A 12152-nucleotide genomic window follows, 5' to 3' on the forward strand; every position below is an offset into this window, starting at 1 on the left:
GATCTGTGTAAAATATCAAAGCTACAAATGCAGAGCGCTGCCGATTTTCAACCAGCTCTGTGTCATTGTAGTGTAGGCAGTGTGTGCAGGCAAATGTCTGACAGACCTGTAAATGAGCAGGGAGCTACTGGCGCTTGTAGAGGAGGGCCCCAAATGGTATTCATCTGCACACACTGCGATGACAGAGCTGGTTGAAAATCGGCAAAGATTCTCTTTAACGACTGTAGCAACTCGAATTCAGCAGGCCCATAAGATCAATCCTGAGTGTATTAAAAGTGCTTTTGGATTATCAACCAGGCGTTTCACTACCTGAAGGTTCCAGACCACCAGAGGCCCTCAAAAGCCCCTGGGTCACTGTGTGTCAACTGGTTTGTAGTAAAGTTATTATCAGTTATATCCAGATGGATATCTTCAGTGGACACTGTGTCAACATGAAGCACATTCCTAACTTATTAATGTTTAATTAAATCAGCAAACAGATACTACTACTACTACTACTACTACTACTACTACTACTAATAATAATAATAATAAAAATAATAATAATGGTCAAGGCCCTCCTCGTCTCTAACAGGTGACCCACTCTTTAGGTGTCACTTCACACTCGTCATTTGTCCCTGCCGGCTCTCCGTCCTCCCTCGTGTCTGTGAGTGAGAAGTGTTCATCAGTCTGCAGATGGGGCCTTTAATTAACACACAACCCCCCCTTGACGTGTCAGCCTGTCCATGCAACGCCACGGAAACACACCGCAGAACTCATGACAACCTTTGACTTTACGATACTATAATGGCTGCTAAACAAAAACAAATATCTTATTACAACGCATGTGTTCCATGTTTTCACATAAATCCAGGCTTTTCAAAACTTTCCAGACAACATGAAAACATGCTGCACATCTCGCTGAAGCTCCTGATGTTACTTCTGATACTTGAGTTCATTTTCCTGCTGGTTCTTCTTTTGTGATGCTCCATCAGCTTCCCGGCATCCTGAACTCTCACAGTGACAATGTCCAGTGACCTCTCGCAGTGACAGTGTCAGATGACCTCACAACAATAGCGTCTAATGACCTCTCACAGTGACGGCGTCCGATGACCTCTCACAGTGATGGTATCGGATGACCTCTCACGGTGATGGTATCGGATGACCTCTCATGGTGATGGCGTCTGATGACCTCTCACAGTGATGGTGTCCGATGACCTCTCACAGTGATGGCGTCCGATGACCTCTCACAGCGATGGCGTCCTACGGTATGACCTCTCACAGTGATGGCGTCCTACGGTATGACCTCTCACAGTGATGGTATCGGATGACGTCTCACGGTGATGGTATCGGATGACCTCTCACAGTGATGGTGTCCGATGACCTCTCACGGTGATGGTGTCCGATGACCTCTCACAATGATGGCGTCCGATGACCTCTCACAATGATGGTGGCTGATGACCTCTCACGGTGATGGTGTCCGATGACCTCTCACGGTGATGGTGTCCGATGACCTCTCACGGTGATGGCGTCCGATGACCTCTCACGGCAATGGCGTCTGATGACCTCTCACAGCGATGGTATCGGATGACCTCTCACGGCGATGGCGTCTGATGACCTCTCACAGTGATGGTATCGGATGACCTCTCACGGTGATGGTATCGGATGACCTCTCACAGCGATGGTGTCTGATGACCTCTCACGGTGATGGCGTCTGATGACCTCTCACAGTGATGGTGTCCGATGACCTCTCACAGGATGGTATCGGATGACCTCTCACGGCGATGGCGTCTGATGACCTCTCACAGTGATGGTATCGGATGACCTCTCACGGTGATGGTATCGGATGACCTCTCACAGCGATGGTGTCTGATGACCTCTCACGGTGATGGCGTCTGATGACCTCTCACAGTGATGGTGTCCGATGACCTCTCACAGTGATGGCGTCCGATGACCTCTCACAGCGATGGCGTCCTACGGTATGACCTCTCACAGTGATGGCGTCCTACGGTATGACCTCTCACAGTGATGGTGTCGGATGACCTCTCACGGCGATGGTGTCGGATGACCTCTCACGGCGATGGTGTCTGATGACCTCTCACGGCGATGGTGTCTGATGACCTCTCACGGTGATGGTGGCCGATGACCTCTCACGGTGATGGCGTCAGATGACCTCTCACAGTGATGGCGTCCGATGACCTCTCACAGTGATGGCGTCCGATGACCTCTCAGAGTGATGGTGTCAGATAACCCCTCACAGTGACGGTGTCTGTCAGATGACCTCTCAGAGTGATGGTGTGATGGCTGGAGCGGGTGGAGGCGTGAGGTAATTGCAGCCCATTTGTAGCTCGACAGCTGGGCAGAATTCAGGATTGCCATTTGGCCCGGAGTGGAGGGGAGGAGATGCCACATGTTCTATTAAAATGTGATGATCCTGGCTCCCGCCGCGCCGCCGCCTCCACCCGGTTTGATGTCCTGCTCTTTAGGGCCTTAATGGGAGAAGACTCTGCTGCCGTGTCACGCCGCGCTCTCACACAGTTCAGGACACTTATTTACGCCGGCGAGTTGGCTTCCTGTTTTATGTACGAGCGGCTGCGTGTTTGCGATGCTCTTGTTTGTGTCCAGATGTTCGTGGCCGGGTCGCTGCGGGACGAGAAGCTGTCACCCATTTTGTTTTATTTAAGAGATGTGAGAGCAGGACGCGCCGCAGAAAACTAGTTAACAGGAAAAAGGTGACGGAGCCGCAGACGGCACGACGGCTGGTTTATTTAAAGAGGCAGATGACAAATAAAGCTGACATGTTTGCTGCTGTCGGGTAAAGGAGGGAGAGGAGCAGGGTGTCACTTTGTGTCGGCCTTCATGTTGGATCGGCTGAGTGAGCAGGAGGAGGCGGAGGTGCAGATGGTGTTTCAAATGGAAGATTTGTCTGAGATATGGACTCACTTAGAAGTCTAAATGTGTCGTCACGTCGTCTCACGTCACAGCAACAGACAGACAAACAGCAGACACATGCAGTGCACAAACACCTGCAGCAGCACACTGTCAAACACCAAATTATATCCTTAAATAACAATTACAAGTTACAACAGTAAACTTCAGGTGAACATTAAATTGTATATAAAGAATAAAGATTATTAAATGTCAGATTAGATGGTAAGTTTCAAGTTTAAATCATTTTTGACTTACAGATCTTAAAATGATCTTAACAATCATTTAACTCATCAAATTAAGGTTATTAGGAAACAGTGTTTGCTTATTCACTGAAACCTCCCAGCATGCATTGCATTAAGGTTAAACGTGACACTATGGAGGTTTGATGTGTCTCAGAGGAGTCAGATTTTCTTTCTGCAGGATGAAGATAAATTTAAACCTCACTCCCTTCTTGCCCTTTATTGATGAAGTGCAGTGCAGCAAAAGTTGTCATAAAACCACAAGCTGTAATAATAATAGACATAGCTATCGTGACGTCACCCGTTGGTTTGTGGACTCCCACTCTGAGCCTTGTTTTTGGCATTTTGGCCATCACCATCTTGGATTTGGAGCCAGTAGTGATCATATCTGGGCGAGAGTTTGGAGCTGCGGAGGAGCCGAGGGCACTATCTGCAGACAGTCTGTCACTCCAAGCAGCCCTGTCCTTAATTATGAGTAACTTCAAACCTTAGTAAAATGTAGAAGTTGTCATTATTGTTGAAATTGGCTAAAACTGTTTTTGTACCAGGTTGTAAACATGTTTATTTCTGCTGTAAAGTCGGACATTTTAACATGGAGGTCTATGAGGACTGACTCGCTCTTGGAGCCAGCCTCAAGTGGCCATTAGAGGAACTGCAGTTTTTGGCTTCGGATTAAATAAAACCTTACACAATAATTAATAAAATTAAGAAATAAAAATGAAAAATGCAATCTCATTTGTAAGCGTGGAAGTTTTGATGTACAACAAACACAGATTCACTTCAGAGTAAAAAAAATAAAAATGATAAGTTCTATAAATTCAAAGCATAAACTTAAGAAATGAAGTCAAAGCACGTAAATTGAGGTTTCTTTCCTTGAAATTTGGAGTTCTGGGACTCAAACCAAGAACCTCCAATCTGTTCTCAGGTCAAACTGATGCTGATTACTGAACACAGAGGAAAGTTTATGAACCTAGATCTTGTATTTATGATTTTAAAACATGAATAAACCTTTAATTTAAGGATTCATTTAAAGTTTATGTATTTAGAAAGCCTAAACGACAACTCACAACATCACAACAGCAAAGTTCAGTCACTGGACCTCTTCCTCTCCCCGGCTGCAGTCATTATATATAAATGTCATCTCCACTTTTTTCCCATTGTCCAATCAGATGATTTCTGCAGTGGTCACGACAACAAATTTACAGTTGGGAGACAATGGAGGAGAAACTGGTGGTGAACAGTTGCTCAGCCGGACCAATGGGTTCCCTGTAGTTACTGTTCATCATTCGTTTGTTAAGCTAGGCCCAATGATAGACAGCAGGTTGTCAAACTGCCCCTGAGTCATCCTAAAATATGCCAGTTTACCCTCCCTGTCCACAATAAACAGTAGATGGATTACACAGGAAAGCGATGGGGTGGTTGCCTGGCAACAATAAAAAGGTGCAGCAAACTTGTTTTTTATTCGTGACACTCAGTTTAAACAAAAAAGGCAGTGCGGTGTGATCAGCCTAAAGTTTCATTTATTTCAGAAGGGACGTGCAAATGAATACACATGGTATAAAAATACCAGAATGAGCCAAAAGGCCATTTTTCATCTGTAGTTCTTTCGCTGAGATGTTACACAAGGCCACCTGAAATACAACAAAGCACAAGAAACAAACAGAAACAAAAAGACACACAAAAGGGAAACAGGGCATACACTTTAAAAGACCTCTTTGAACACATCAACAAAAACTGATTTTAACATGTTAGTCACAAGAATGTAATGATCATCATTCAGTGATTCAGTGCTAAAACTTGAGGCAGAGTTGATGCAATATAAAAGGACATACAAGTTTTAACAGCACTGGAGGCAGCAGTGACATATTTCCATATAGAACAACATTGCAACAGCAGCAGGACACATTATTAGCAGCAGCAGAAAGCGTTTAGTGCTCACATGTGTATGTATTAATCATCTAAGTGTCAGATACTTTTGTTGTTCTGCATCTATAATTTATACATGTTCATGTTTACTGTATAGCTGTGCTAGGTTATGATATAGTCAGAAATGAGTTTTAAAATTTTGAAATTTGGCAGATTTGGTCTCCCAAATGTTGACCCCGTGGCTTCGGCCTTAGTAAGTAGATAAATTCCCTCAGATGTTGCATGTTGCTGGAAACCAGTCCTCCCAGTTCAGAAACTCTTCCTATATTAGATACTTTTTATTACAGTGCAACATGACAAATGTTTGTCACTCCTACTGTTGTATTAGTGGATCATCTTTTTAAACAGGAAGTGTTACGTTGCTGTGGACGTAATTATGAGCTACAACTTGAGCCCTTTTCTTTTTTATTAACCTGTATTTGTTTATGTTTATTTTTCATGTGCAATATTACTTTTCAATATCATGATCACTTTGTGAATGTAGTGCAATATCATTTTCTCAAATCCACTTTTTTTTTACGTCTGGAACCTCCTGCCTACAGCGGGCTTGAGACGCACCCTCGTTGAGGACTTGGCTCAGATTCCAGAGTTACTCTCTTATCCTGAAGCCTCCTTAAGGAATCTGATCCAGTTTGATTCGGCGGTGGGAACCTTTTGTGACTGCATGCCTTTGCTGACGTCGACCCCAGCAGGATTCAAACCCTGGACCTTCCGCATGAAAGACGAGTGCTCTAACCACTACACTTTTTCTCAAATCCTGTGCAGTAATTCTCATTGTTATATCATATACAATATGACACTGATGATCAGGCGCAGTCTGCTCTTTCCATCATCTTAGTTCATGTTTAGTAACTCCTGTACTTATCTTACTCCAACATGTTACTCTATAAGGCACTGGTTTTTGCTTGTGCTCCTTGAAAACACTTCTTATTGTGTATATTTGAATGTTTTGCCAGATATTTAATACTGTATTGTTTCTAAAACTGGGCCCAGTGAGTGACCCTGACCCTGGGAGCCCACTGGTTCTGGTTGTGAATGTTAAATTGTTGTTACTGTAATTTGACGCATTCTCCGGCACAAGAATTTCCTTCAGGATAAATAAAGTTCTATTGAATTTTATTGAACTTAAAAACATGAACATTCACAGGCAAACTGCAGCATCTCTATCTATGATTTAAAGTGGATTTTTGGAGTTTTTCGTCTGGATGAACATCAAAGATAACGATGTATACGAGGCGTTTAAGCCACACTTATTTATACCAGTGTGTGTTTTATGTCTGTGTCCACATTTGACTGAGTTATGAAGAAGATAAGTGATGCAGTTGTTGACGTAAACTGCAGAAATTGGAAGTTTTAGGTATTTTGATCTCCTCTGTGTCTGTGCTGCAGCTCCAGCTGCTCACAAACTACAATAACTAACTTCCTGTGGTTGGAACACCTGCGTGCACCTGTCCCTTATATACTGTTAGGGTAAAATACACAGAGACAATAATGTCAAAGTGTTTTTAATGTAAAGGTCAGACTGTTCATGGAGCTCGTGGAACATTAAGACCTAAGTTTTACTTTGTGTTGAAACAAAACCTGGAACATGTTTGTGAGCTCTGAAGCTGCAGGAACATTAACAGCCTCCCGCTGTAGCAGGAAACCATTAAACCTGTAAACACCAGTTAAATTAATACAGTCTAATGGGGTGGAGGAGGGAGGGTGAGCTTTTATTACACCTGCAGCTCCTCGCCTCGCTGCACCCAAACAACCTCCACCTGAATCAGTGCGGGAGCTCCCGAGGCCACTTCACTTCACTTCAGTCCACCACGTTAACCGATCAGCGTCATGTCCACTGTGGTTACAGCTTTACTGCACAGGTTAGTGGCGTGGCGCTGTAGCTGCGTGGCGTTCCTCCCTCAGGGTCACATGTTATCAAGGAGAACAAAAGCATGGAGAAAAACACCGCTTCACTGAGTTCAGGTAAACATCCTAAATACCTCGGAGCCGAGCGCCACGCCCTGCAGCTCATCCCGCATCATCTTCATCATGGCTGCCACGCTGCACAGCCGAGCACGCTAACGGTGCAGCCTCCGAGGCACCGCGCCCTCCACCCTCCACCCTCCTCTCCCAAACCTCCACACTTTCATTTCATCTCTCCTTCCTCTCCTCTCTTTTTTTTTTATTTCCCTCTGGCTGCGTCTGCTCTCTTTACAAAGCCCCGGAGCATTATCAGAACATTACAGCGCGCAGCATGTGTTTGATTAAAAAAGTGTAAAGTTACAAATTAGTTAATAAAATCATTTAGGCCGATCGCTGCAAATGGTGATAAATGTCTTCCATATGTTCCCAATAAAACAGCAAAGTGCCATGTGCCCGTCCCCTCTGTCTTCGCCATAAACAAATAAATTAAAACAATTACCGCGCCGAGCGCCTTCCGTCTTTAATGAGAGCGCGGCCGTGTGAAATATGTGACAGCTCTCGTTTGCCCAGAACGGCGGCTGTCTCTATCGAGAGGCTGTCGGCCATCTTTCAGATAAATCGCTCCTCCACTCACTGCTGCTGGTGTTTCTGTCCTGAATCACCTGAGATCAGGTGGCAGAGCTGCTGTTCTCCTGCTGTGATCTGTGCTCGTTCTCAACATGTGGTCAGAGGGCTCCCAGGGGTCCCTGAGGGGCCGGCAGTGGGTCTAGAGGATCCTCAGCTGAAGGAAAAACTGTTTGTTAAAGGGAAATTTCGGTATTTGAAACCTAGACTCTATTTTCCCATGTTTTTGTGTCTGAGTGACTAATGGAGACAACAGTTTTTGAAATTGCTGCTGTAAAGAGAGAACGCTGCAGCCCCAAAACAGACTGCAATGTAATCCATCGTGTCATGTCTGCACTGTCGATGCACGTCCACAAAAAGTGCTTCCTTTTGACACTGACAGGCTCAGATTATTTCAAGTGTCTGACAAAGAAATTAAATGTTTTCTTCACCCGCTCCTGACCTGGTCTGTTTGGTGTCAGCCTGGTGTCACTACCAGAGAGTCATAATTAACACTTTGGCAGTGTCCTAGGTGCCCCTATAATGAAGGTGGGGGCACCATTTAGCGTCTGTGTGAGACACACTGGACTTTCCACCAGCTCCACCAACTCCAATATAAACCTCTCTGCATCATTATTAGACGCTCAGAGCCACAGATATAGTTTCCAGCCACATTTATCATACACAAAGACGTGTGTTTTCCAGCGACAGACAGCTGCTTTTCTGGGCACGTATGTGTCATTCAAAGGTGGGTATTTTAAAGTGACACGCTGCTGCCCTTCTGGCCGCATTCGTGGCACTTAAGTGTTTTCTAGCAACATGTCTCTGCCTTTCTGGGCGTGTTTGTGGTGCTCAAAGCCGGGTGTTTTTTAGCACTATTTGCAATCTGTTCCCAACCTCAGTCAAGTAGTTTTGTTGCCTAAAAACCCAACCTCCAACCTCTTCTTACCAACAACCCCTTCTGCATCAAGATACAACACATAACGCTTCCCCCGGCATCATTTTAGTTACTGGGGCCCGGGGCTTCTGCCCAAGTAGCAAAATATGATGAGCAGGGATGAGGTCACATTGCTTTTAATGTGTCTAACAAAGTCTTGCTCAAGGAAGAGTCTCAATCTGAAGTCGATTGTTGCAGGAAGACAAAGTGGATCAAGTATAAGGTAAAGAAAAACATTTTACTTCTCTTCATGTTTTTAGACACTTATGATACCAATGTCTGAGTCAAAACAAGTGCGTTTAGTGGACATACATTGAGGGTGTGCTGTTGCCTTGAGGGATTATCCTGCAGCCTTATTTGTTGCTGCGGCCTGCGATCTCTTGAGCAATCTCGCTCAATACTGGACCAGTTTCAAAAATTTGTGTTCCCAGTTTAGTCACAAAGGCAGCAGGCCAAGCAAAGCACCCTGGACGCCCCTCTCCCCAGCAACACTTTCCAGCTCCTTCTGGAGGACCCCAAGGCGTTCCCAGGCCAGATGAGATATGTAATCCCTCTGGTGTGTTCTGGGTCTGCCCCAGGGCCTCCTACCAGTTAGACGTGCCTGAAACACCTCTCATGGGAGGCGCCCAGGAGGATCCTGATCAGATGCTGAACCACTTTAACTGAACCCTTTTTGACATGAAGGAACAGCGGCTCTACTCCGAGCTCCTTCCGGATGTCTGTGGAGGAAACTAATTTCAGCCGCTTGTGTCCGTGATCTCATTCTTTTGGTCACTACCCAGAGCTCATGACCATAGGTGAGGGTTGGGATGTAGTTCGACCAGTAAATCGAAAGCTAATACTCTACTTTCTTAAAATGTTTCAACCTGTTTACAACATTTCTCTTGATGAGTGTCTTCAAACCAAAAAGGATCACTGAACTAGAATCCAGAAGAAAAAAAGATTTAAAAATGATTTAACTAAAACAGTTTGATTTCAGAGCAAACAGCTGAGGTCAGAGGATCTATTCAAGTCAAATAAAGGAGCAGTCCAACAACTTTGTATCACAGATCATGTTGTTTCCAGTAGGCTATGCGAAAGGATCTGAGAAGAAAACCAGCAACAGAACGAACGCCTGTTTAGTTACAAACTCATCCCTGAGTTCACACTGTGTTAAACGGCTTCAGATATTTTATTTCACATGCTGTTTTATTGTTTGTTCTGAGTCGACTCGTTGTCTTTAATAACTCCCTGTTGTAGTTTTATAATCTCACCTGCAGAAATTATTGATTTCATCTCGACCGTCTGAGTTTTTAATCTCTGGATTTAATAAGAGTGTTTGTGTGTTTTTGCTAATTAACTCCATCAAACAAGCGGAGCAGCTGAGTCAGATTTTATTTCGATTTTATTTTATTTTTCAGAGGCTTCATGTTCTTGCGCTTTCTTTGTCTTTAGTCTCAGGGACATTTATGCAGGTTCAATAGAGGCAGCTCCACCCTTCAACACCATCTTTCATTCTCAGGTTTGTTCATGATTTTAAGTTCAATGTTTGTCACAGAGATATTCACATTTAAAATAAAGTGTTTTATTTTGTGTCCTGATGCAAAGCTCATCATTTCTCACAAGCTGTCTGATCCTTGTAGTTTCTCTACCATATATAACCATAGTTTCACATGAAAATGCCACATCATACCTTACAGTTATAATAATTTTGCATTTATTTGTAATTTTCTTCTATTGTTGTAAAACATATCTGTGTTTTCTGTCAGATTATTGGCAGCTAAAAGGTGTAAATTCAGCTCAGATGTTGAGTAATCTTCTTGGGACATTTCTAAGGAAATTACATCCTTGTGTGACGACCCCTGTGGTGATATTAAACATTATGAAAAGTGAAGTTATTAAAAGACTGTCCTCTCCACGGGAGCTGCTGTAAGACAAAAACATCTGTATTTGAACTTCTCAACACGAATACATGAAGACTTGAACTTGTCTGCCCTCTAAAACACGCAGTCGATCTGATCTGAACCGTTTAAAGTCAGAGTGCAGATCTTTAAAATGTCCGACAGATTTTTTTCACATCTGGAATCACATGTTTTATATCCGACACATCTGGACTCTTTTATCGCCGTGATCGGGAACATTTCTGTCAGCTCGTCCTGATCTGCAGAATCCAAACTGTTTTTATTAGTCAGAGCAGAAACATGAGAGACAAACTGTTTCAGCAGGGGGGACGTGAATCTGACTTTAATTTATAACCTCATGTTTATGCTGTGGTTCGACAGGATTCACTGATAGTTTCATTTTCTTAACTGAAAAAACATTTGTTTTCATTATTAGAATTTTTTTAATATAAAATATTTTGTACTGCTGAAAAGGTTTGGGAAGCACTGTACTTACCTCAGGCCTGCTGCTAATGCAAACATGTGAGGTGAACTGCAGCCTGAACAGATAAGTCAGAATGCCTTAACAAAAATCAGGGGCTCCTAAAAGAAAATCCAGGGTAGAGAGAGAACAAGAAAATGAAAGGAGCAGAGAGACAACAGCAAAAAAGGTGAAGAAGCTGCAGGTATGACAGGCAGAGGTGAAGGTGAGAAGTGAGGCCATGTAATTTTTAACAAATAAAACCTGCTGTATTTAAAGCTACAAAGTGCTGCAAAGTTACGCTAAATTTTTGCAAGGGGAAAAAGGAATATTGACATTTTTCGAAGTTATTTCTGCATGATGGAGTTGCTAAATAGTCTTGCAATTACACATATCGGATATGAGTGGAAAACTGCTGACAGCTACACAGATCCTTTTAGAGCCAACGCCACAGTAACATTAGTTTGTTAGCTGGAGGTGCAGCTGCCTCTCCCCCACAGGGCTGTAGACTCCATAGGAGTGTTAAAATGTGTTTGTCTTGTTGTGTTATTGGGAGCCAGAATAGAAGGAGTCATGGCTCAAAACCAGCCGCCACTGCCCGTCAACAAAAACAAAGACAACTATGGTTAAATGTGATAAGACCAAAGGACTGGACGGAGGCCATCATCAAAAATGCTCACATGTGCAGCGCACACTTCATATCAGGTTAGGGAAAAAGTATTTCCTGTTGTAGGGATGAATAAGGTTATGTGTATTAAGGGTTATCATGTCCACCTCATCAGAAACTGGGGAGGGATTAAGAGGAATATTGGATTTCTCTGGAACGCTAACTTTTTAGCACATTAGCTAACGTTAGCTTCCATAGCAAAACAAACAAGTGTGGTCCTCCTTTGTAAGATTGGCTTCCTGTGACATCATCCATCCACTGAGTGAGAGCATACGGGTCGGCCAGTCTGGTCCCGTTGGTCAGTGTTTACTTATTCAAGTAACACTGGCGGTCCCGGAGAGTGAGTGACCTGACATGGTGCGTTGGTAAATTCAGTCTGACGCTCTACACAAGCGATGTAGCAAGTGGTTAAGTCAATCACACATTCACTCTGCTTGGTGCTGTGCTGTGTCAGAGTGCGCTCTGCCACTCGAAGTGAATATTTCTGAACACACCACTCTCATCTTCTTCCTCCATTGTCTAAAATAAGCCAACAGAACTTGCTAGCTAGCGCTAGCTAATGCCTGTGGAGAATTGTTTTTCCTCCAGCTAAGCCCCGCCCACCAGAACATGTCATACACTTCAC

General features: G+C 43.8%; 1 protein-coding gene across 1 annotated transcript in view; it reads left to right on the plus strand.

The window, feature by feature from the left end:
- The window catches only part of LOC126389234 (NACHT, LRR and PYD domains-containing protein 3-like), a 225356-nt gene extending 213456 nt beyond the window's left edge, over positions 1-11900 (plus strand). Inside the window, exon 13 of the mRNA XM_050042807.1 lies at positions 11605-11900. The gene's annotated coding sequence lies outside the window, so the exon portion shown is untranslated. The remainder of the gene's footprint in view (positions 1-11604) is intronic.
- Positions 11901-12152: the final 252 nt, after the last annotated feature.

Source organism: Epinephelus moara, chromosome 4 (genome assembly GCF_006386435.1).
Source record: "Epinephelus moara isolate mb chromosome 4, YSFRI_EMoa_1.0, whole genome shotgun sequence".
NCBI classification, from domain to species: Eukaryota; Metazoa; Chordata; class Actinopteri; order Perciformes; family Serranidae; genus Epinephelus; species Epinephelus moara.